Raw genomic sequence first — 23,349 nt, 5'->3', positions numbered from 1 at the left:
ACAAATTATGCATTTTGACAGAGTTCTGTTAATCCTGTTGCTATTTGTAGACACCTACCACCTCATAAGCTTTGTTTTCCATTATGTGTGCTCCTAAACTCTTCCGCTTTTTATATATTTAGGAAAAGTTCAGTCACATTTTCAGAATTGAAATGATTCCCCATAAAACATCTGGTTCTGAATTTTGTATCTCCAGCACAAATGGCACCACAGCAGGCAAATCCCGGGTTGTCACCTCCCTTTCCACGACGGTGACAGTTGTCACAGCTCTTCCAGCAGTTCGCTTCCCCACGTGACATGTGCAGACCCGGGTGCAGGCTGCTGTGCGAGGAGACGTAACGGCCTGATTTCCTCAGGGTGTGTGGACGGGGATCTCTGGAGGACTCAGCACCTGGAAGGGCAGCGAGCGCAGAAGCAGGTGCTGGGGCTACTGGCCTGTGCCGCTGAGCCCAGCCCAGCGCTTCAGGTCAGGATCTTCAGAGAGCCCATCTGCCATTGTCCCCAGCGTTCTGCTTGGAGACTGGCAGTGACTTCCTGCGACCTGCGGGATGAAGTGCCTTGCCCTGAGTTCAAAGGTCCTCACATTGCTGGAAATCCTTCTGGAATGTTCTCTCTCCCCGCTTCCTTCCTTTTATGCCCTGTCCGGATGGTCTCCCCGTTTCTTGAACCTTGATTCTCTCCTTCCTCTCCTCTTTCCAGAAACTGGCATTGGGATGGCCCCCGAGGACAAGAGCCCCCCGCTCCACCCCCGACCTCCATAGAGGGGTGACGATGTGGGGGGTGGAGGGTTGTGATGAAGGTGCAGAACCCAGAAGTCCAGCACCGCCTGGGGCTCCCCGGAGCATGGGGGTGTGGCAGCACAGGACCAGCGTGGTGGGAAGGAGAGGCCGGCCAGCTCGGAGCACGTTGCCCGCTGGATTTCAGGAGAACCACCGACCCAAGAAAATGTGCACTGGGGGTTTGGTGTCCATTCATTCCAGAGCTTTTCTAGTGCAAAGGTATTAAAGAATATATATATACCCACATACACACAGAGACATATATCTATAGTTGTCCATGGACCTTTATTTTATTTACTTACATGCAGTGCCGAGAATCAAACCCAGGGTCGCACACATGCCAGGCAAGCGCTCTACCACTGAGCCACAACCCCAGCCTTCAGTAGAATTTTTGATAAAATCATAACATATGTTTGTGGACTCAAATGACAAATGTTTCAATAAGTAATGTACAAGGGGGTTTTGACCCCGTAACAGCGACGTTTTACATGCTGTTCCACAAACCCATTAACCCTGGAGATTTATTTTAGAAATGAAACACCGCAGGACGTGGAGGAACACACGCTGGCATCCTCGGGCCCACAGTCCAGGGATGCCATCAAGGGCCACCCCACGGGCCACAGCCCGTGTCACTGGGCGTGTCTGGCTGTGGAAACATCTCCAACAGGATCTTGAAAAGTCCTTCCTACACGTCCACTCACACTTACAATTATTACTGCAACAAACAAACTCACACTGAGAACCTTCCAGGCGAGAGTCAGTGTGCTGGGCCTGGAGCTGTCCCTCTGCTGTGACCATGGTGGCTGTGCTGTCGGGCTGAGCAGGTAGGGGGTCTGCTCAGTGCCTTCCTCTTCCCTCCCGCCCCCTCCCCTGGACTCTCCATCACAGGAGTGCCCAACCAGAGCTGAATCCCGGCCTCAGCCACGGCTGAAGTTCAACTTGAATTTTAACGAGATGGAAAACAACACGTATTCTAAGAGGATCGTATATTAATTAGGTATTGATCTCCCAATGCTGAGGAAGTGTGACCTGGGTGGCAGGGCTGTGTGTGGGCCTGAATAGATAACAGGCAGGATGGGGCTGGGCTCTGACCCACACCCCACCTGGTTACCTGGGAGGTGACTGGACCCCAGAGACCGCTGGTTGGACAGGGGCAGCTGCTGTGGGGCCTGGGCTTTAGCCCATCTGCGGAGCTGGCAGCTATCTGTAGCCCTTCAGGGATGGGGACATCTCCAAGCGAGGTGGTCACCAGGACCCCTCCCCGGGGAAAAGGAAAACTGCAATTCTAAGCTGTGGGACTGGGGGTGACTGTGGATCCTTTCTCTTGGGAAATGAAAGAGCTCTGTGATCCCTTTATATTGTCAAAGTAATAAACGCTGACTGCAGAGGACCTGGCCGCTGTGGAGATGCAGCCGCAGCAGGGCAGACCATCAACATCCCGCTCTCCTGGCATCACGGTGGGATTCTCTCCAGTTCTTTTAAAAATGGGTTTGCATCACGGTCCTCACATAATGCCATAAGGCGCGGGCTGTTTTCCTTCCCGTTAATATTCTATCACAAGCAATCTATTGTAAGCTCTGTGTCAACATCATCTTAAATAGCAACTTGGTGCGTTGCGATGCTATTATTTCCTCGACCATTTCTCCACTGTTGGACGTTCTTTGGGCCATAAGAAGAAGCAGGTGAGCGAATGGCCTCCCAGTGATGTGCCCAGGGGTGACGGCAGAGTTCTCCAGCAGGAGAGAACCTCTCCTTCCCAGCCTTGGGGGAGCAGCACAGGTCCACTCTGGGTGCTGCGAGGTCAAGGCCACTTGCTCCTGAGGTCAGAGGCTAGCCCACCTGCCCCGTGGTGCCCCCGTGGGCGCTCACAGGCTTTGTTAGTTTGCTGTGGCTCCCTTACTCATTCCTTGGTAACTCCCTCATTCATTCATGCTGTGGACGGTCCCGAGGCTCCTTCCTGCACTGAGGGAGGCTCCCGCACTGACCGACCCTGTGAACTAGAGGGGCAGGAGAGGAAAAGCCCCCGCCTTCCAGAGGTCGGAGGCCTGGCTGTCATTGCGTGTGTGGTTAGGAGTTCAGCAGGCTGTGGACACGAAGGATGAGGGGTGGGACTGCTGGGGCTGGCTCTGAGGGGGCCTTCAGGAGCCCAGGGGTTAGCAGACACTGGGGAACAGGGGAGCACCCAGGCAGAGGAGCGAGGCACAGGCCTGACTGGAGCCACACCTGCTGCCCCCCAGGCCATCCGGAAGTCCACCAGGCTGATCACACAGGGCCTGAGTGGTGCTGGGCAAGGGGCAGCCAGCTGGAGGACCCTAGGGGCCCCGATGCCCTCAGCAACAGGGCAGTGGGGGCAGGTGGCCAGGGCCATCTCCCAGCCCTGTCCAGGACCAGGCGATGGGAAGCGAGGTGGACGGGCGTGTGCGGGTGGCTGATCCATGGTGCTGTCACTCCAAGGTGTAATTAAAGAGATGTATGCTAATTTTTAACTTGGTTAAGGGATATTAACTTAGACAAATGAACCTCTCCTTTCCCGATAATTAGATATTCAAGCAAACACACACTTTTCTCCCCAATTAAATGAATGGGAAATTTAAACCACGGAGTCCGATTTCAATATGCCCTATTTGTTACTTTTTCCAGTTCACCGCTTTCTTTAACTTCACAAAAGCAAACTACCCTATAAAGAAGCATAATAAAATCATAACAGTAAAAATATCATTTTGATTTTTGGAGGGCATAAAACACTCATTTACAGTTTAAAACAACAACAACGACAACACTGTGTGCAGCTAAAATGTCATGTTGTTTCCAAGAGAATACAGTTTAAAGGGCTTAGGGGACCATTGGATCCAGGTGGCACATCTCAAAATTATATTTAATTTAAAGCGGCATTGCCTATCTCTTAGGTGTATAGAGAATGGATCCTATCAAGCAAAGGTGTTTTTTTTTAATTAAATTACAAAATTAGAGGAAGAAGGAGGTACGATTGATGAGCTAAGCACTCGTGAGCACAGACCAGGGCTTCCCCCGTGAGCCCCTATAAGCCAAGGGCTTCAGCCTGTGACCGTCTGCGGGGTCTAAGCGTGATGCCTTTGGTGTAAGGTCACGGCTGCAGCATGCGTGCAGGAGGCTGGTGGGCTGACGTGGCCTGTGGCCTGTGCTCGGGTGCAGCACCCCAGGCCAGGACACTCCTGCCACCCTGCCCTCCTTGGGTGTTTGGGGCTCCAGGGGAATTTCCAGCACCAGAGTTGCCATGTTCACGCAGGACATCCTTCTGTCCCTGATAATGCGACACGGTGTGGACAGGTCCCAGTGCATCCTGAGGGATATGGCCAGCAAAGGCACTTAAGTCGAACAAGTGAGAAAATTTAAAAATTACATAGTTTTACCATCAGTGCACGTGAGGTTGCGATGCTGAGAGCCCCGGCATAGAGCAGCCACTGTGGGAGGCTGTGGTGACATGATTAGGAGTGGCCCAGTCACTGGGTTAATCCCCTCGGGTGGATGGGCTGGGTGGTGGCTCTAGGTAGCTGGGGAGTGGCTGGAGCAGGCGGGTCCCTGGGACGTGCCTCTGGGGTTGATATTTCGTCTGTGGTGAGCTGAGCTCTCTGCTTCCTGGACTCCTGTCCCTCTGCCACGCCCTTCCCCAGGCTGTCCCGCCTCACTCGGGCCCAGAGTTATGGACTCAGGCACCTTGAACTGAACCTCTGAAGCCATGAGCCAAAATAAACCTCCTGCTCCATGTCCTTCTTGTCAGGTCTTTTGGTCACACCGTGAAAAAATGGACTGAAACCGGGTTCTACCCGGAGCTGGATGAGGCTCTCCTGCTCCAATTAAAACTGTGGGGACTGGCAGAGCCGCCCAGTGGACAAGCCCTGTACCCTCATTTTTTGGTCCTGAGGCCCAGTTAGCTATTATTTGAATTTAGACACCAGAAGCCCACTCCAACGAACGTAATGTGCCTGCTGGAGGGTCCCTTTCAGGGGTCACACCTGTGCTCCACAGGACGGGAGGTGGGCACCCTGGACAGGTGGGGTGACAGAGGAGGCCTAGAGCTGCAGGGCCAGCCTGGGGCAGGGGCATCCTGGAGGGAGGTGGGCTAAGGGGCAGAGGCCAGCAGAACAGAGGCACCGAGTGTCCTGAACCTCAGAGGAGGTTCCGTAAGGGGCCCCAGCTGTCCTGGACCCCAAAGCCTCTACCCCTCGGTGTGGTCCCCAGCCCAGGTTCCTTTGGGTGGAGCTGGAAGGCCCGCGGGAGGAGAGGGAGGAAACTGGGCTGTGATAGGCCCTAGACGCAGAGTCGGCCAAGGAGGTGGCTTTTGTCTGTGGGAGAGTAAGGGTTTCCCCGACTACGGAGAGTGTGGGGAGGAGGGTGTGGGGAGCACGGTCCTCACCAAAGTCTCTGAGGTAGGGCCTCCTGCTGTCTCTCAAGACCAGAACTGTTACTGTCATTTGCATTTCACAGAGGAGGAACCCAGGCTCAGAGAGGTCACCACACACCTGAGGCCACAGCAGACGTAACCCGGGCTTGGCCCTTAGAGAGCTATCTGCAGGTCAGTCGAAGGACAGGGAGAGGGACTGGGGCACAAGCAGCAGCCGTGAGCTGCGCCCCCCTCCCCACCCCCGCGTGGGTGCATGGTGCCTGTGACCAGGCGCAGCGTCTCCGTCTCTAGACAGGTCGGCTGGGGGCCACAAGACAGCACTCGGCAGCAGGCCTCCCTCCCTCACCCACCCTCTGCAGGAGGCCAAGTAGCAAAGTGTGCTTCAGGTCACGTGCTCTTTGCTGGGCACCTGGCCCAGGCGTCTGTCCCTCACTGTCTTTGTGGGTAAACAGGAGTGGCACACTGAGACTGGTGGCACTGTGAGGCTGGCCGGCCCTGACGGGCGATGGCTGGCCTCCTTATCTGTAAGTCAGTTTGTTGGATCTTGCGAGGCCGTGGAGTTGGCCTAGCTCCCTCTGCACGCTCCTGGAGAACTGGGTCAGGCTTTGCACCTTTCTGTTTAATTGGCCATAAATGAGTGACCTTGTCTTTGGGGGTTAAAGGACCTGAGCTTCTTGTCCATTTCCGAGGGCCGTGCGGTTCTGAGGGCCTGCCCTTGCTGGGTGCCACCTGCTTCCCTGGGCTCCAGGTCCTCCCCGCTGCGAGGTTCTATGGGGTCCCCTTTTGGGACCCACATCAGAAAGAGCTGCTCAAGGTCTGGCTGGGGTGAGGGAGCCGATGTCGCAACAGAATCAATGCAGCCTGGGCCTGAGCCATCTTTGTCCTTCAGGGCCCATGGGTGAGGGGCCCTGGACACGCCCCATTAGCCTCCAGCCTGGCTCCCTCGGGGCTCTCCAGCCCCTGCAGGGGCCCTCGTCTCTCTTTCCTGTGCTCTTCTCTTGCACTAGGGACTAGCTGCTTCTGTGTGTTGCTGTCTCTTTCCAGCTGGAGATTGCAGACTGGTGGCCTACGGGCCAGATGGGTGCAGCTCACAGGGGTGCCTGGTTTGGCCCATGGCACTTGAAGGTTTCAAACAGAGGCCACTAAATTCAGTGCTCTGGATGTGAAAATATAGAATTCCAATTTCTTCTGAAAACTTGAGCAAGCTGTCAGCACAGGGCCCCTTCCTGCAGGAGTCAATCTTCTGCCCCTTTGAAGGGGCCGCTCTGTCCAGTGGGCCAGAGTTCTGCACCCCCTGCCACCCCAAGGCAATCCTACCTGAGAGTCCTGTCGGGGACTGGCCTGTGGTATTCGGGCCTCAGCGTGCCCGACACAAGGCCAGTGAGGGTTCTTCTGAGCAAAGCCGTGGCCCCTGCAGCTGTTGCCGTCTGCCTTTCTGTCACCTCTCTTTCCATTTGTCTTCCTATCATCTGCGCACCTTATCTAGTATCTCCTGTATCTCTCTCACCTCTCTATGAAAAGCTTCTCTTGCATCTGGGCTTGTGGCACTTAATCTAGCCTGTACCTGGCCCATCGCAGATACTCAGTAGATACTTGTTAGACCAATTAACTAATATATTCTAGATGATGAGATGCAGGGTTGCTTGCCAGCCTGCAGTAAGGCTTATCAGTGGGACAGCCAGGCCCGTGTGCCAACCTCCTTAGGGACATCTTGGCTCTTTGTCACTTCTGGGCCAAGGCAGGGTGACTTTGTTTTTGGCATTTTCTTGGTGGCTTCCTGGTAGCCACTGTACAGGCTCCAGTGTCCACAAAGCCCGTCCACCTGCTCTCTGTCAAGAGTCTGTGTTCCCATGGATGCTTGTCTAAAGGGACGTTTTCCTGATGGAGCATCTTGGTCTTTTTCTGACCCTCATTTCCACTGGCTGATCTAGAATGTAGCTACCATCACCAGTACCATCTGCTAGACATTTGCTATGGGCCACACACTTGGTAAGAATCTTCTCGTTTGACCTTGACAGTCACCTATAAAGGTCGGCTCCAGGTTAAGAAGCTTTAACCAGAGAACAATCTAGAACTTGACCTTGTGCTTGGTCTCTGAATGAGGGCAAACATCCCCCTGGGCCAAGTTTGGCCTGTTTTTTGAACTGCCCACAAGATAAGAAATGGCTTTTACATTTTTATATGGTTGAAAAAAAATCAAAAGAAGAATAATAGTTCATAATGCATGAAAATTATATGAGATTCAAAGTCAGTGCTCCTAAGTTCTACTGGGACACGTCCAGCCTGTCTGCTTATGTCTTGTCTTAGGATGATTCCAAGTCACACGGTCTGATTTGGATAGTTGTGCAACTGGCTCATATGGCCTCTCAACTCTAAAGCTAATCACTTTTCAACTCTAAAGCTAATCACTTTGTCCTTTTCAGCCAAAGTTTGCCCACTCTTCTGTAGAGAACTGAGCTCTTTCTAGATTTCTCTAAACCCCTCCGGTTTCCCTGGGCTAAGAGAACTAGAAACCTTTCTGAAAAGGAGCTGCTGGTGGGCCGATCCTGGGCCAGCTGAGCTGTGCTGTGCACAGGCTCCTCAGTGAGGGTGGCTGGCTTGAAGACAGGAATGAGCAGGGTGGGGAGCCAGGGCACAGGTGGCACAGACAGGTGCCACCTATCTTACCACGTAGCCTTGAGCAGCCGCCCCTCAATCCATCCACAAACATTTATTGGGTCCTTTGTACCAGATCTTGACCGGGACCATGATGTGGCAGGCCCAGGGAGTCGCATGGTGGCCACCTGGCTCCTAGCTCAGGGCTGGGGCGCGTCTCAGAGACAGGCAGCTGATGTTCTCATGGTGCGTCCTGCTCAGCCCATGACCATACGAGAAGTTTATCTGAGAGCAGTTTTGAGGGGACATAGGGTGGGAAGTAAGTCAGGGGTTAAAAGAAAACTACCTGGCTGGGCTGGGGACACAGCTCAGTTGGTAGAGTGCTTGCCTCGACCAACGCACAAGGCCCTGGGTTCAATCCCCAGCACCAGGAAAAGCAAAAGTCCCCAGAGGGACTTGCCGATATCCTTTCCCCCATCTGAGAACACAGGTTCATACATGTGTGCTTGTGCACACGCATCACCAGCCATGTGGACACAGAATCAGTTGGACCCAGGACCTGGCGTCATGTGGTGCTTCTCAGAATTTCATATGCTCATCACTGAGAGAGCCTTGCTCACTGCGTGGATTCTGAATCCACAGTCTGGGGGCCTGAGATGGTGCACTTCCAGGGATGCGGATGCCCTCGTCCGAGGACCCAGGGTGGACCAAGGAGGCTTCCTGTCTCTGCTCGCTCAGTGTGGTTTCTGGGCCAGAAGCAGAAGCCTCTGGGGACTTATTAGAAATGCAGATACTTAGGATGGATCGCAGACTGGCAGCTGAGACTCCTGCTGCTGCAGCCCTGCAGCTGGGGCTCACCACCCTGCTGGTGCCTCTGATGCAAGGTCAAGTTTGAGGACTGCTGCCCTAATTCCTTCTTCCTTGTCCTCTTCCCCTGCCCCAACCTCCTCCCGGGCTGTGCGCAAGGCACCTGGGCTTGCTGCCACTCCTTGAGAGAATCATTAACCATTCTTTGATACCTAAAGCCCTAAGGCGTCTCACCTGGAGCAGGTGATGCAGGGTTGTCCACAGGAGAAACAGCTCAATTATAAGCCAATGCCTGCAACCTGGAGCTTTGGCCTGGGTAATTTTCCATCAGGGGCTCATTTTGGAAGCTGCTGTTTGTGTTCTCTGTCCACAGAGTCTTAGCATGCAGGCCCTGTCGCTCCCTTGGGAGGGAGTCACGCGGACGCTGTTAGTGTACTGGTCTCGGCAGTGCCAGGACGCTGGTGCTGGTGTTGTCCCCACCAGGGGCCCCTCAAGCATTTCATAAGCAGGGGACTTATATTTTAAACCATGCCATCCCAAACCCTTGCTTCCAATTTCATGATAATTCAAGCATTTTTTGTGTGTGATGCAACAATAAGAGAAATGTGGTTTTATCTTTAATACAAGCATAAATTACATGTTTTGCCTAGTAGGAAATTATTGCAGAGATAAAAGTGTTACTTTCCTAGGAGCCCAGACAAAGTCTCTTGCTATAGAGTGAGAAAGTTAGCCCCAAACCCATCAGAATTTGTATTTGTGCTGCTGGTTCCTATTATGAGAATATTACATTTTTATTTTCATGATAGGTTTTAATTTGTAAAATTGCCCTTGCATAGCAGGTGGTACTATGGTATTCTGAGCCCTTACTTTGACTTTTGGCTCTTAAATAAATGAAGCTTTAAAAATGTCGAGAGTAATATTGAAATAGAATGTAGTTAGATTTCACAGTGACTATAATTGTGATTACAATTAGATAACTGTAACGATACAAAAGACACATTATCTTTATAATTTATGATCCTCCTGGACCAAACTCAACATCTTAAAAATGCAACATTTCAGTACCATCTGGGAGATTTGCCCAACAAAATTATGTATAAACAAAGTTCTTTATTGACTTGCCGATATCCAAGTGGAATCAATTATACATTATTGTTGTCTCTGTCGGTACTGCAAACTGTAATACGGCTAAAGACCCACACTCCATAAATCATCCAAGTGTAATTTCCCCCGGGGCAGAGTTTTACGGGGAAACACAGTGTTGTTGGCGTTTTTCTGCCTAGATGTTTTGGTCGTGTTCAGAGTGGGAGCCGGCTCCTTCCCTTGGGCTCCCCAGCGAGCTTCCCCAGGCTTGCTGAACTTGGCATAGTGTGTAACCGGGGAGCTGCCAGACCCCCAGAGGGTGCAGTGTGGGTGTGGAAAAGGGGGAGGGTTTGGCTGATCGTAGAGGAATCTAGGGACTTACAATTTTTCCTTAAAGTGCACCCTCAACATCAAAATGCTGAGATGTCAATATTTTGCAAGCTAAGTGAAAGATTGTTCTGAGCCGCTGTCAGTGAAAGAAAAATGACTGTATGCCCAAAGCCCCAAAGCCCCAATCCACAGAAGAGGAGCTTATCTTATTCGGCGGATGGCCATCTCTGAGCTCAGGACAGAAGGTTCTTGGAGACAGACTCTACACCTGAGTGATGCACTCGGCACTCCCCAGAGGAAGGGGTGTACAGAGGAGGACAGGGGTGGGCTTGGCCCTGGGTAGAGGTGAGGCGCTGGCTGACTTGGGGGAAGCTTGCTGGAGCACCCTCACCTGCTCTTTGCAGCGTTCACCTTTCTTGGGTGGCCTTCCGCCTGTCTTCTTTAATAGGCTCGCTCTACCGCACGGCTGCATGTCCCTAGGGACCCATGCTGGGCTCAGCACAGTGTGACCATCTACCACCCCAGGCAGGTGTCAGTCAGACGCAACTGGCAATGACCGTCACCGTGTGGGGTTCGTGGTGGGTGGTTCCTCAGGACGGGGTGGCGGGGGAGAGTCTCTTTGAGCCAGAGGCTCCAAGGGTGGTCCACGTGGAGAAGGGGAATGGACCAGGCTTCTGCCAGGCTGGGAAGTGAGAGCCCAGAGGCATCACCCAGGGCTGAGCAGGCCTGCGGGGACCTGGAAGCAGGCCCTGGGCGGTTGGAGGGCAGCTCAGGTGGTCCCGTGAAGTGTCGGCCTCTGCCTGCCTCCCGGGCGCTCAGGGCTTATTTCAGATGGGGCGGCGATGAGGTCAGTCTTAAAGCCTGGAACGCTCTCTCTCACTGCTGCTCTGAGGGAGGGGACAATAGGCTGCAGCTGTCGTCACTGTCCAGGAGAGGGCCATGGGCAGGGGCGGGGTGAGGGACAGTGGAGGTGGACGGGAAGATGATTCCGGACACACAGGCCTTTGTGCTTGTGACACTTAACTGAAAGGCTTCGGAGCAGACTGACCCTTCCTAGGGTCGTGGGCTAACACTGGACCCCCTGTCCCTTGGGTGGTCCTTCACCTTCCCCCCTGAGCCTGTCCTCCTCTCCTGAGTGGTTTTAGGAGGTGTGGACTCTCCCCTCAGGCTATAAGACCCACGTCCACTCTCTTAAAGTTGGGTTCCCAACCCCAGCACTCTCCTTGCTCACCCCCCAGGGCAGATGCCAGGTGCCTCCCTCCAGGCCGGGCCCAGGGGAGAGGAAAGGCACCTGCTTCCCTAGGGTGGCGGCCCCACCTGTCTCCCATCCTTTCTCCAGGCCCATGGACCCTCTTTCTGTCTAGACAAGGATGAGCGTCCAGGCAAGTAAAGCTTCTGCATGGCCACCTCAGAGCCCTTTGGTGGCCCAACTCAGCAGGGCCCTCGGCCCCTTGTGAGGTGGACTCTTGGCCTGGTTTCTAGAGTCTGAAGTCACTGTGCTTGGGCAAGGGTCAGTGGCATGGATATGAGATGTCCCTTCATCAGCTCGTGTGATGAACGATGCAGGAACGCTCAGGGCTGGTGACTAGATCGTGAGAACTGAACCTAATCCGAGGATTCACCCACTGATGGATCACTGATCTGAATGGATACATGGTGGTAACTGTAGGCTGTAGGGCCGGTGGAGGAGGTAGGTCACGGGGCGGGCCCTCGGGGATGATAGCACCCGGCTCCGTTCCTCTCAAGCTCTCTGCTTCCTGGTGCTGAGATCTGCTTTCCTCCCCCACCGCCTTCCGCCATCATGTCCTGCCTCACCTCGAGCCCAGAGCTGTGGAGCTGGCCCATCTGGACTGAACCTGGGAAACTGTGAGCCTAAGTAAATGTTTCCTCCCCTGTGTTGTTCTCCTTGGGTCTTTTGGTCACAGTAATGCAAAGGTGACAATGCAGCAGGGAAAGAGCTTCCCCTTCCAGGAGGGACACTGATCTGCGGGTGCTGCCCGCCACAGGAGGAGGTGATGACAAGGAGGAGGGACAGCTGTCCACAACCCTGAGGTGGCACGGTGGTGGCGGGGGAGCTTCTGTTTACAGCAAGCTTCTGAGAAGAGGCTGTTCCCCAGTCCAGTGTGGATTCCCCAGTCCAACTGGAAGGCTCACACACACACACACACACACACACACACACACACACACCTGCATCGTAGGCCAGGGCTTGCTTCTCTACCTTGCTGGGGGTGAGTCCAGGTGCTTGGACAGCCAGGGGAAGCACTACCCCGGTGAGCTGCACTCAGCCCCTTTGCCAGTACTTGGTAAAAACCATGGATATTTAGAAAGGCTCCTGGGCTCCTAGAGAGCCCTCAATGAGCACTTGCCGTTATTTTTATTATATGTTTTTAATCAATAATAATATCATTTAGGTCCATAGTGCACGCCCAATACGTTTTTACTGTTATTTGCATATTAGGCAAATGACAATTGAGCTTCTTGATATAAATTGTGGCCTGATCATTTACTTTGGAGCAAGAGCATATTTTAGTTAGAGATTTCTCTCTTGCGGGGGAAAAAACCTTTCGTTAGGATTTTTCTCTCACTTTATATTCTAGCAAAGATTTTAATCTCTTTCTAGTGTGTCAAAAAAGACAGTTATAGGAAATCATGGATCGGGCTGGGGATGTGGCTCAAGCGGTAGCGCGCTCGCCTGGCATGAGTGCGGCCCGGGTTCGATCCTCAGCACCACGTACAAACAAAGATGTTGTGTCCACTGAAAACTAAAAGATAAATATTAAAAAATTCTCTCTCTCTCTAAAAAAAAAAAGAAAGAAAGAAAAAAAAAAGAAAGAAATCATGGATCCTTGATTCTCTGAATTAGGTGACACTTCTCTCTCCAACCTGGGCAAGATTCACCCATAATGAAGCTGTTCTCTGACACTAAGAAATTCTGAAGCCCGGAGAGGGCTTTGGAAGGGGCTGCCCGGAGCCTCTTTGCTGAATGACAACCCAGCATGCCACCCTCGACTTTGATCAGGTGTCACTGTGAGAAACGATCCCGGGAAGTATATCTTTGTTTCTTCAAAACGGCTCCAAGCACAACATTCTGTAGAAAGTTGTTGGTATCCCATGTGTATCCGCAGGGCAAATTCCCCTGAGCCTACAGTGTTAAAATTTCTTTCTTAAAAACCTGTTGCGTTTCCTTTTACTAGACATGGAAAACAAGATAAACTGCATTTCCCCAGCGAGCAGGTGCCCAGGAAGCTCAGAGCCGGTGGCTGAAGACTTGTAGTGATGCCGTGCCAGCCATCCTGACCGCCAATGCACATCTTGAATACCACCCGCACAGCTTCTGATTGGATTCTTACAGCATGGACAATGGTATCATCACCCCCACTTCACAGATGGGAAATAAAGACTCTGATGAATGCTTTGGTTTGTGTAACAGTCCACCCCCGGGGAGCGACAGTGCTGACCAAGAATCCAGGAATCAATACTTTCTGCCCTTTTCTGCTTGGCTTCTCTGTGCTGGGAGTGGGCTCAGGAGATGCCAGATGCCAGGGCAGAAGAACTGTCCCTATTAACCAAGATCAGGATGTGGAAGATGACACTAGAAACTGTGCCCGGAGTGTTTATGGTGTACACTGAAAGCCAAAGGCTCAGTAAGTATCTAAGTGAACACAGCTTTCTGCTAAAGATTTAGGAGATCTTTGCAAAGACCATTTCTAAAAGTCAACAACTCTGAATAGTTCTGATTGCATTAAAAATGACTGTCACGACAGCCAGACTAAGAAATGGGGGGACACCTAAGTGTGCACTCCGTGTTCTGGGGAGATATGCAGTTAGTGCAGCTTGACAGGTTGTAACAGATGCAGTCCTACTATGCACTAAGCTGTGCAGGAAATACAATGGGTAACACAGACTCCAGCTATGTGTCTCACACAGTGTGGGGGACAGAGCTGCAGTGGGAGACACAGGCCTCATGACAATCTCATGAAACGCCCCTGAAAACATTTCCAATTCCTTAAACTTTTCTTGAATCATTTTTGATCAACATATAATAAGTGTACCTATTTATGGGTACAGTGTGATATTGCATAGTATATATAATATATACTGATAAAGTGAGGGTAATTAAGGTTTTCATCTCTTTATCATCCTTTTTTTTTTTTTTTTTTGGAGACTTTAAGCTCTTCTCTCCTAGAAATTTATAACATGCCTAGGTTAGTCTGGCCAATAGTCACCCCACGATGCTATAGACACTAGAATTTACTTATTTTTTCTAACCATATTTGCACCCATTATCCAACCTCCCTCCTACCCTTCCAAGTCTCTAATATTCACTGTTCATTCTTTCTTTTTCCTTGAAGTTTTTAATGTAACTCATAGGAGCTTTAAAGGAAAAAAAAAAACGAAGTTTCTCATTATCAGTTAATTATAAAAGTACCAATCTCAGATTTTGGTGCTGGTTTTGAAAAGAAAGTGAATATGTACATAATGGCTCACTAGTCCATTGCTAGTATTAAGAACTAGCCATTAACCATGAAGCACACGCTGAAAACATTATTTAAACAAGTCTCTCAATGGAGATTCTATTCAGCGCTCCCCAGTGGAATAGCTTTATGTGAATTTCTCTGAACCTGCTTATGTGTGGAAATGGTGTCTTTTTTAGATATACATGACCGTAGGGTGTATTTTGACATATTATACCTACGAGGAGTGCAGCCCTTTCCCATTAGGATCCTATTCTCGTGGTTTACATGATGTGGTCGTGTATCCCTACATGAACATGGGAAGGCTATGTCTGATTCATTCTACTGTCTTTCCTACTCCCATCTTCATTCTCCTTTGTCTAATCCAATTAATTTCTATACCTCACCTCCCTACCCTCCCTTGTTATGGGTTAGCATCTACCTATCAAGGAGAACATTCGGCCTTTGGGTTTTTTTGGGATTGGCTTATTTTGCTTAGCATCATATTCTCCAGTTCCATCCATTGACAGGAAAAGCCATAATTTCATTTTTATTAATGGCTGAGTAATATTCCATTGTGCATATATGCCATATTTTATCCAGTCATCTGTTTCAGGGCTCCTAGGTTGGTTCCATAGCTTGACTATTATGGGTTGAGCTGCTATAAACATCGATGTGGCTGTGTCACTGTAGTGTGCTGATTTTAAGTCTTTGGGGTATAAGCCAAGGAGTGGGATAACTGGGACAAATGGCGGTTCCATTCCAAAACTACTAATCATTTTTTTTTTCCTTACCAGGTTTCTTTTGCATTCACAGCCATTGAGTGCCAGGCATAGCAACCCAGTGGAAAATAATGATCCGTGAAGCTTAATTCTGTATGGTTGTTGTCTACCTTAAGTCGGCAGGCACACACCTTCCAAACGAGGAGGTGGCATTGCTGCCTTGACTGGACCCGATTTGTCTGAAAGCCCTTACCCGAAGAGGGCTGCTTCGGTGGCCCAGGATGGTCAGAGATTTCAGCCAAAGACCTGCACGTCGCCTCACGTCCCGTGGAGTCCCTCTTCTGGGGCTCTCAGCGCTCTCCCGTCCTCCAGACTGTCCTCAGAAAGGGTAGCCAGGGCTTCCTTCCCTCCCAGAGGAAAAGGTGCAAGAAAAGGGCCACAGCTCACCCTTCCAAGGCCAAGATGCTGTTGCTGTTTGGGGGTTTTATGGGTGGGCACAGGCACGTTGTCTTTGGACAGTTGTGAGTCCCCATCTGGAGCAGGCCAGGTTCCTGACCAGGTCGCTGTGCCGTACTCAGTGTCCCCAGGTACTAGATGTGGTGCAGAGGGCTTTGCGCTCTACCTGAAGTGACGAGTGGCGGAGCTAAGCTGCCGGAGTCAGAGGCCCAGGTGGAAACCCCACTCTCCCCTGCAGAGACAAACGCAGATGACAGCCACGCTCACCGAGTGGCTCCACCCGACCAGGCGTGGGCTGAACATCCCCATAAGTCCCTCTGTTACCCAACGCCTCTCTCAAGTATGTGACCCTATTGTTCCCTTTTTATGGAAGAAATGGAGACTTGGACCAAGAACAGGTTGCCCAAGCCCCACAGCTCAGGCGAGGGAGCGTCTGTCTCCTATGCCTCCTGAACCAGTAGCTTGGACACAGCCATCGTTTCAGTTGATGAATGAATGAAGATTGGCTTAAACTGTTTTTTCATGATTCTTAAAAGAAAACCATGCAGAGACACTTGAAGGTCATTAGATATTTGGATTTCAGAATGCGTTCAAACCTCTCCCCACTCTTGTGCACATGGCAGAAATCAGTATTTAAACTGTGTTGAGTGCCTGGGAGGATCCCTGTTGGTTAGCATGGAACGGGAGGGACGAATCCCCATTGGAGGGGCAGACCCAGGCCTTGGCTAACGCCACTTGTCACTATTTGGATTTACGCATGCCACCAGCTGCATGATGTCCCTTGCACCTGAACCATGAGCTGTAAAGACCAGCTCCGCCTTGTCAAGGATGCAGGCTGGACTTCAGGGCTGGCCATGGAGGTTAGGTAAGAGGGAAATGGTCTCATCGGAATGGAGACCCGGAGTCACAGCCTGGCTGACTGTGAAGGGTCGGCTGGAAGAAGCCAGCGGCCAGCTCGGAAAAGCAGTTACATGACGAGGTTGGCGTTGGAGAAGGGGACGGGAGGGGGGAGCTTTAAAGAGCAGAGAAGCCCACACCTGGGAGGAGGGTCCTGGGGAAAGCAGAGATTCCACATGGCCCCATGGAGCCCCTGTGACACGGGGACCCAGGCTGGAGGTCCACCTTCTGCCCGGGCCTTGGACTTGCTCTGAACACCTTCAGCTGGCACCTCGAGCCCCTCCTGGTCCAGCTTCTCAGCGTGGCCCTCTGGTCTGAGTGATCCCCGCCACTCCTCTCTGACTCCCTCCCCTTCCCATCTTGCAGGGCAGAAAGGGGAGCTTGGGTCTGAGCCCCTTCTCCCAGACCCTCATCTGTGTCCAGTCTGGACGTCAGGGGCTTTAAGCATGTTTGTGAGTTAGGCCACCAGCACCACAGTTGGTTTCAGAATATTTCACCACTCAAAGGAACTCCCACCCCTCCGCCTCTCCCTCCTGCCCCATCCCTAGGTGAGCAGATCTGCCTGTCCTAAGAGGCCACTGTGTTCTCGGAGTTAGCAGAGGCTTTCAGGGTTCATCCACATCCTGCCATGTATCAGAACCTCTTTTCCTTTTTTTTTCAGATACAATATTTGGGTTGTTTTGCTTTTGGGCTGTTAATAATAGTGTTGCTTTGAACATTGGTGTACAAGGTTTTGTGTGAGCATGTTTTCATCTCTTTGGTACCTCCAGGGCTGGAGTTCATGGGTCATGTGGTGGCTCTGTTTAGAGTGCCAACCACTGTCCGGTTTTATTCCTACCAAGATTAAAAAAGAAAAAAAAAAAAAGAAAAGAAATCCTCATGGACGTCGTATACACTTAATAAAGTTGACCTTGGAACAGCGTGTTGACCTTGACCAGCGTGTTGGCAGCTCACACAGACACTTAAAGGTTGAAAGGAGGGCTGGTGACACAAGAAGATCCGGATTCCTAGCCCAACTCTGCTCTGGCTGCCCTGGGACTGGGGGCGAATGCTAATCCCCGAGTAGAATCTGAATCTTCCAGTTGTCTATTCCTTTCGTCTTAAATCAGTGGGTTTGTCCTAGAATTTTCTATGAAGTCTTCTACCTAAACTTCTTTCAATAAAAATTGCAGAATTACAAGTTATCATTCAAAAAACGTACAAATTAACTAAAAAAATTAAACAATAAAAAAAGATCATTAAGTCTTATTTTACCCCGGATTCTAGCCCCTGAAGTAACCATTTTTGTTATGTATAGGCTTATCTAGATTATGTCCTTTTGGAAAAGTTATATATATTCTGGAATATATATATTTTGGCAATATTTTATACACACACACACACAGATTCACTCCAGAATATTTTTAAATGATAGATTTTATAGATTTCAAAAAAAAATTCAATTTTGTACATGTACATCTTTTAATTTGTCTTCAAGAATGAGCGTATTCTAAAACTTATCTTCACTTTGCTTTTCTTCAATTATGATATTATTTGGGGAGTTGTTTTTTCATTTCAGACACTTGTGTGTGTGTGTGTGTGTGTGTGTGTGTGTGTGTGTGGCTCTACCACTGAGCCACATCCCCAGCTCTTTTTATTTTTTATTTTGAGACAGGGTCTCACTAAGTTGCCCATGCTAGCCTTAAACTTTCAGTCCTCCTGCCTCAGCCTCCAGGGTAGCTGGGATCACAGGTGTGCACCACGCACCTGGCCAGACACTTTTTTTTGATAGTTGCATGATATTCCGTTGTATGCCTATTTCATAATTAGTTTGATCATCCTTCTGTTGGTGGGAATTAAAGTTGTTTCTGATTTCGTCTTAATTGCTTTAGGTTGGGTGAGAATCCTCCTGTGGTCGTCTGCAGTTGCTGGCATTTCTGTGAACAGCTCAGGACATGATAGAGGTGGTCATGCTCAGTCTGTCCTACCTCTGTCTCCGAGGAGGCTTGGTATGCTGTATGCACCCCTGTGGTCCTTCTTGGGGATACTGCTTGCTGTGTGGGGCTGTGTTCTGAGTGTCCCCCAAAGGTCCAAGGTACTGAAAGGTTTTGCCAGAGGTGGGTGCTGTGGGAGCTGGAGGAACCTCTGGGTTGACCCCTCACCTCCCAAGCTGAGCTACGTACCCTTTAGCTCTCTGGAGTCATTTGGCATTGGGTATTTTGTTGTAACTTGTGCTGGGTAGGGCTTTCTAACTGGGTGTGCTGAGGTGTGAGCCATACACACTGCATGCCTGGGGCCCAAGGCTTGATTTCCACACACACACACAGTGTGCAGAAAGTGCTATGGGTAGGGAGAGATGGCGGAAGTCCATCTCAGGAGTCTTCCACACCATTTATAACTCCTCTCCCTACCTGCCTGGCCTGGGCGGCTTGCTCTGGGCCCTCCTTTCCCTGCCACTGCAGATACCCTCAGCCCCTGCAGACGCCCTTTAGCCCCTGCACTCTGCAGCGCCCATTGCTGGGGTCAGGCTCAGCTGTTTATCCAACACCTGACGATGTCCCTCTCCCCAAGTCCACTGCGACGTGGCTACTCCCTGGAGGCTGGTGGGAGGCAGCAAGAGTGAACCGACACCCCAGGGCCCAGTGTGTTCCAGACGGGGCAGGCAACTCTGTGGTGGTTCAAACCATGAATGATTTGGCGGGTGGGGAAGGTTGAGTTCTCAGGAATCTTGGCTCCCGTTGGTCGACACACAGTGTCTAGCCAGTGAGTACGTCAGCAAATCAGCCGAGGAACTGAACGGTGGCATGCTAAGTGTGGTTGGGAGGCCACCCAGGTGTACTGCCCCTGAGGACTCCAGCGAGGAAGGAGGGAATGCACGAGGTCCCCTCTGCACCTAAAGGCTTCCAACACAACCCCCGAGGCTTGAGACAGGAGGTCTTTATTAAGGTGATGGGCAGCAGGACAAGGTAAGGGGGTCCCTCCATTCTCAGTATCGGTCCACTTTTGCTTCATATGATTTCAGCTTGTTTTTAAGTGCATACATCTGTTAGAATTGTCATGTCTTCTTGATGAATCGGCACCTTGATTGATCAACATGTCCTTCCATCTCAAGGGAAAGTGAGGAACAAGAGACTGGTAAGCAAGAAATGAAAGACTGAGACCAGGCAGAGATACACACAAGAGTTTATTTGCCCATGCTGACAGATAAAGCTCATCTCTCCATAGATGGAGAGAGGCAAAAGAGGCTTGGAGTGCAGGACTTTTAAGGAGAAGGCTCAGAGATTAAAGCCGGGTGGGTACTAATGCAGGCGTGAAGGGGTGGGTTGGTATGAGGGAGCAGCGCACCTTTCTCAGAAACGCTCTTGGGTGGGAAAGCAAAATTTTTCTTAAAATGGCAGCTGACACTTAAGATGGCCATCCAGATGCTAAGCAAGGACTTTAAACCATCTTTGTTTATCTTTCCTGCTTTGAAGTCTGCTTTGATGGCAATAAAACTCCGCCATCTTTCTTAGGGTTAAGGTATTCATGGAAGTTTCCTTCTGAATCCTTTTACTTTCCTTCTGTGTTTGCCTTTACATTTGAAGCTGGCCTCTTGGAAACAACGTCTTATTGAGTCTTTCTTTGCAATCCAGGATGGAAATGCCTGCCTGTAATTCGTGTCTCGTTCATTTTGTCTGATTTACTTACTTCTATGGTTAAGTCCAAGTCTACAATGGCTATTTTCTCCCTGTGGAATTCTCTTTGTACTCCTGCCCAGGGCCTCACACATGATGGACGTGTGCCCTTCTGCTGAAAGTCTTTACTGTTTATCCACATAATTCTAGTAACCTGCATTCCTCCACATACATTTGAATTTCTATCTAGCTTCATTCTCCTCAGTCTGCAAAACATCCTTTAGTGTTTCCTGTTTTGTGGGAATACTATCGATGTTTTCTTGTTTTCATTCATCTGAAAGGTCTTCATTCTGCCTTCATTTTAGAAGATTATTCCCATGGGAGTTCATAACCCACTTGAATCTAATGTATGAAATATGATATGTCAAGAGCTTTGTAATGTTTTGAACAACCAATAAAAAAAAACTTATCTAAAAAAAAATAGGAGATTATTCCCACTGGAAATGGAATTTCAGTTTGAGAGACTTCCTTTTTCTCTCTGAGCATTGAGGATGTCATTTCATTGTGTTCTGACCTCCACTGTTTAGGATAACAAGTCTGCTGTCGTTATTTTCCTATGTGCGATGTCTTTTTTCTTTGTCTTCTTTCAAGATTCAATAATTCTTTGGGTTGTGGTTTTCAGCAGCTTGACTATTGTTTTGCCCAAGCCTATTTTCCTTGTGTTCCTCCTGCTTGGGATTCACAACTTCCAGCATTGTCAATTCAGTATTTTTCTTTATCAAATCTGAAAAAAAAAAGTTTCAGTTAATATTTCTAAAACACACACACACACACACACACACACACACACACATATTTTTCCTTTTTCTCTGCTTCCTTTCAGAGACTTCAATTGCAGACCTGTTAGCACAGTACTGTCACAGGGGCCGTGGAACGTGGTCATGTTTGTCAATCTTGCTTCCTCTTCAGCTTTAGACTAGAGGATTTTATTGACACAATTTAAATTTACTAAATTTTTTAAAATCTTGAGATCAATATATACATCCCGTCCAAAAATGTTCGGGTAATGCTGCCATTTTAAAAATGTTAGCTATTGGAGCAGGAGGCATGTAGCTCAGTGGTGCAGGGCTTGTCTAGCATGTGTAAGGCCTAGGCTCCATCCCAGCACTGCAGGGAGAAAACAGTAGGCACTGCTTGTTTGTTGTTTGTTTTTAATATAGTTTTCCTATTATTCCTGAAATTCCCTCTCTTCACCCATTGGGTCCACTTTCTCTGGGTGCCAGTGGTACTCACTCAGGGGCAGTTTTCACCCCCCAGGAAGACGTAGGAATGTCTGCAGCCATGTGGGTTGTGATGCCTGAGAAGGTACTTTCCAGTGGGTGGGGGCCAGGGATGCCAGCGACACTCCGCAGGGTTCAGGGCAGCCACACAACAAGTCAGAGGTATCCTGCCCAAAGTGTGACTGCGCCCAGCTCTGCAGGCCCACTATGGGTCATTTGACATGTGCATCGCAGGCATTTTGAAGTCCCTTTTCTCCTGATCCTAATCCTTGCATTTGTGGGTCTGGTTCTCTTCACCGATTCTTTCCTTTTATTCATGAATCATGTTTCCCTGTGTGTGCTAGATGTTTTTTTACTAATATCAGGCGTTGTGATTTTTTTTTTTTTAAAGAGAGAGTGAGAGAGGGAGAGAGAGAATTTTTTTTTAATATTTATTTTTTAGTTATCGGCGGACACAACATCTTTCTTTGTATGTGGTGCTGAGGATCGAACCCGGGCCGCACGCATGCCAGGCGAGCGCGCTACCGCTTGAGCCACATCCCCAGCCCCAAAGCATTGTGATTTTATAGCACCAAGATTATACTCTTTTCCTAGGAACACTGGCTTTTGCTAGAGTAAGCGCCTGGATGGCTGAGAGATCAGCTGAAGCTTGTACAGTCTTGATTTGAGGCTTTTCCAAGAGTGGTTGATTTTGGTTTTGCCCTTAGTCTCAGGGATACCTCCTGCTCTTGTGACAAGGGCTTTACTCTGCACGTGTGACCTGTCTGGGGTTTCAGTAGAAGCTCTGAGGTGATGACCAAGTCCTTCCAGCTTGGTGACTCAAATGCCAACCTGTCTTCCTGAGTGTGGGGGGGAACTGCTGAGACCTCTGCTCAGCCCCAGCCTGCTGCTGCCCGGGTCACTTCCTGCGAGTTCAGCTCAGGGCCTCTGACTTGGAGGGAAGAGTTTTCGTGGATACTGTGCCTTTCTGTGTCCCTCATTTCTTGCATTTCCTCCTTGGCTTCTCGTCGCCAGGGCCACCATCACTGTCTCCACGGGCTCTTCCAGCCAATAAGCTGTGGCTTTCTTCTGCCTGAGCTCCACCTGACCCTGGCCTTGGAGTGGGTGTGTTCTTGGGAAAAGCAGTAGGAGCATGAGTCGTCCCTAGCGTGAGCTTTTTCTTCCGGGGCCCAAGCCTCCTGTAGTTTCTACTTGACTGTGGTTGCTGTCCAGGGCCTTGAAACTTAAAAAAAGCTTCTCTGCAGACTTCAAAAGTGCCGTAAGAAACATGAAAGCCGCGGGCCACTCAGCACGAGAGCCTCTGTACAACCAGAACGGCAGGCTCTGATCAGCTGATTTTACTGTTTGCATCTGTTTGCCCCTCCTGTGTTCCTGTGTACTGATTTTGATTGTTTCCAATAAGACTTTGAATCATCAAATGTTTTTGTTTTTCTCTTCCAAATTTTCTTAGATCTTTCAACTGGCTTATCTTCCTTTGACGTCTTGTATAATCATCTCAAATCTTCGTCTTTCCTCTTTGATCTCTTTTATCAGAGGAGGTGGTTGCCTCTGGTCTCTTGGAGATGAAGAAATACCCTTCTCGTTTTCAGCCACCAGAAAGCCGTGGAACCTTTTAACCTGTGAGCCCAGGAGGCTGCCCCTGCGGCCCGTCCGTCCATCTCCCGCTGGAGATAGGATGTCTTCAGTGGTGAAAGAGATGTCTGCCTTGGTTCCTCCTTGACCTTGACCTCTTCTGACCCCTGGTCAGGGTCCTCTCCGGTTCAACCCTGTTCCCAGATCTGGCCAAGGGCCAAGGAAAGAGCAGCCCCTCAGGACAGGAGCCTTTCAGAGACGCGAGCGACTGCCTGGAGGCCGAGTGGACTCTCCCCTCCTCAGCCGCCCACTCTGAGGCCCAGTTTCGTGGCGCTCTTCACGGGGAGCGCATCCTTCTGTGCTCAGGAGTGGTGGCTCATCCCCTATTCATATATAT

This window comes from Callospermophilus lateralis, chromosome 15 (genome assembly GCF_048772815.1).
Source record: "Callospermophilus lateralis isolate mCalLat2 chromosome 15, mCalLat2.hap1, whole genome shotgun sequence".
NCBI classification, from domain to species: Eukaryota; Metazoa; Chordata; class Mammalia; order Rodentia; family Sciuridae; genus Callospermophilus; species Callospermophilus lateralis.
This window is presented reverse-complemented; position numbering follows the sequence as displayed.